The 3,046-nt window shown below is 45.2% G+C and overlaps 1 protein-coding gene across 1 annotated transcript in view; it reads left to right on the top strand.

Moving 5' to 3' along the window:
* LOC138983684 (uncharacterized) overlaps positions 1 to 3,046 on the top strand; it is an 8,450-nt gene that overhangs the window by 556 nt on the left and 4,848 nt on the right. The gene's annotated exons all lie outside the window — the stretch shown is intronic.

Below are 3,046 nucleotides of genomic sequence, written 5' to 3'. Positions count from 1 at the left end.
TCAAACTGCCTCCTTCATTCTATCCAAAAGGATTCGGTTGAGAACCTTCCCTGGCACGGACAGCAGCATGATCCCTCGGTAGTTTCCACAGTCTCGAAGATCCCCTTTCTTTGGAATCTTGATGATGATGCCTTCTCTCCATTGAGGTGGCACCTCTTCCTCCTCCCAAATCTTGCCAAACAGACTGTGGAACAAACTAATAGATGTCTCCATGTCTGCTTTGATGGCTTCTGCCGGTATCTCATCTGGCCCCGACGCTTTTCCATTTTTTAGTGACATTATGGCTTTCTTGATTTCCTCCTTTGTGGGCTTGTCTGTGTTGATGGGCAGTTCTGTCTCTGCTGGCCTGATGTCCGGTGGTGCTGCAGGGGTGGGTCTGTTCAATAGCTCCTTGAAGTGTTCCGCCCATCGCTTCATCTGATCGTCTGTCGTCGTTATTGGATCCCCATTCTTGTCCCTCACTGGTTTGTCGGTCTGCTAAAATTTTCCTGCTAACTTCTTGGTCGTCATGTAGAGATCTTTCAGATTTCCCTGTCCTGCAGCTTCTTCTGCCTCCTTCGCCAGGTTGTCTATGTAGTTTTTCTTGTCCTTCTTTATTCCTTTCTTTACTTCTTTCTCCGCCGCTGTGTACTCTTTCTGTGCCTTTGCTTTGCCTGCTCTCGTTCTGCTCTCGTTCCTCGCCTTCTTCTTCTTCTTCCTATCTTCAATTTTCTGAATGGTGTCTGCAGAAATCCATTCCTTGTGCTGCGATTTTTTCTTGCCCACCACTTCCTCGCAGGTATCCTTCCACATCTTGCTGTAGTGTTCCCACTGGCTCTTTATGTCTGCCTCATCTTCTTCGATCATCCCTTGAAGTGGCTGGAATCTGTTGGTGAGGCTTATCTGGAATCTTGTGCGTACTTCTTCATCTCTTAGCATTCCCACGTTGAACTTAACCCTAGCGTTGTTTGAGTTGTGGTGTTTCTTTAATCGCAGTCTGACTGTTGTGGTAACTAGCTGGTGGTCTGTGTACACATCTGCTCCCCTCATCACCCGTACATCCATCCATGATCGTCTGAACTTTTTGTTGATGCAGATGTGGTCAATCTGGTTCTCTGTGACATGGTCAGGTGAAATCCAGGTGGCCTTGTGTATTCGCTTGTGGGGGAAGACGCTTCCTCCTATCACCAGTTGGTTCAAGGCACACATCTCTGCAAAGCGTTCTCCGTTGTCGTTCATCTGCCCCAGTCCATGTTTCCCCATGATGTCCTCGTATCCTGCGTTGTCCCCTCCAACTTTGGCATTGAAATCTCCCATCACCAGCGTTATATCTCTGTCCTTTATCCCGTCCAGGACTGCTTGTAACTGCCGGTAGTAGTTGTCCTTCTTTTCCACGTCTGGCTCATCGTTTGTTGGGGCATAGCACTGGATGATGTTCAGGTTGATGTTCTTCTTCTTGGTGGCAAACGTTGCTGTGATGATGCGGGGGCTGATAGCTTCATAGCCGATGAGTGCTCTCTGTGCCTCCGGCGCCAGCATCAGCGCTACGCCTAACGTGTGTGGGGCTCCTTCTTCTTGGTGTCCCGAATACAAAACTTCTTCTCCTGATGAGAGTCTCACCCTTCCAGATGTTGTCCACCTTGCTTCGCTTATTCCCAGTACTTGGATCTTGTACTTCTTCATCTCTCTTGCTACCTGCAGTGTCTTCCCAGCTTGGTACATGGTCTGCACGTTCCAGGTGGCTATTCTCGTTGTTCGCCTGGTGGTCAGAAGGGGGGTCGGTCTCGCAGCTTCCTTTCGGCTTTCACTGTTGGACGTCATAGATCTCCTTGATGGAGACCCTTCCTCCTCCAGGCATGTGTCTTGGATATTTGTCGTTGATGCTTCTGTAACGTAGTCTTTTTTTAGGCAGGGGTGTTGACCCTACGCAAACCATTTTAGACTCATGGGGGAGCTGGTCTAGCTTAGTCTGACCTCTATCCTTTGACCTGTCCAGCATGGGTGGCCCTACCAGGAGCATTTGCTCCGGCTGGCATAGCTCTCCGGGTTATCGAGATACTCAAGCCCCCACCCCACGACAAGGAGTAGACCGTGTGGGGGAGTGTTCAGGCAAGCGTAAAGTAAAGTAAACCAGTACACAATGTCTGTACTATACGAGAAGCACACTTGTTGCTGCTTAGTAAAATAGGCTCCTATAATAAAACAGGCTTGATGTGATGTTTTGAGGATGGAAACCTTCGCAGAAGTTTTAGTGGGTGTTTTAATATTTAGTCAAGTTTTGACTAAATATTTTAACATCGAGGGGGAATCGAAACGAGGGTCGTGGTGTATGTGCGTGTGTGCGTGTGTGTGTGTGTGTGTGTAGAGCGATTCAGACTAAACTACTGGACCGATCTTTATGAAATTTGACATGAGAGTTCCTGGGTATGAAATCCCCATACGTTTTTTTCATTTTTTTTATAAATGTCTTTGATGACGTCATATCCGGCTTTTCGTGAAAGTTGAGGCGGCACTGTCACGCCCTCATTTTTCAACCAAATTGGTTGAAATTTTGGTCAAGTAATCTTCGACGAAGCCCGGACTTCGGTATTGCATTTCAGCTTGGTGGCTTAAAAATTAATTAATGACTTTGGTCATTAAAAATCTGAAAATTGTAAAAAAAATTAAAAATTTATAAAACGATCCAAATTTACGTTTATCTTATTCTCCATCATTTGCTGATTCCAAAAACATATAAATATGTTATATTCGGATTAAAAACAAGCTCTGAAAATTAAATATATAAAAATTATTATCAAAATTAAATTGTCCAAATCAATTTAAAAACACTTTCATCTTATTCCTTGTCGGTTCCTGATTCCAAAAACATATAGATATGATATGTTTGGATTAAAAACACGCTCAGAAAGTTAAAACAAAGAGAGGTACAGAAAAGCGTGCTATCCTTCTTAGCGCAACTACTACCCCGCTCTTGTCAATTTCACTGCCTTTGCCATGAGCGGTGGACTGACGATGCTACGAGTATACGGTCTTGCTGAAAAATGGCATTGCGTTCAGTTTCATTCTG

The sequence above is a fragment of the Littorina saxatilis genome, linkage group LG13, assembly GCF_037325665.1.
Source record: "Littorina saxatilis isolate snail1 linkage group LG13, US_GU_Lsax_2.0, whole genome shotgun sequence".
Classification (NCBI taxonomy): Eukaryota; Metazoa; Mollusca; class Gastropoda; order Littorinimorpha; family Littorinidae; genus Littorina; species Littorina saxatilis.
The sequence above is the reverse complement of the archived record's forward strand: the minus strand, read 5'-3'. Positions and strand labels throughout refer to the sequence as shown.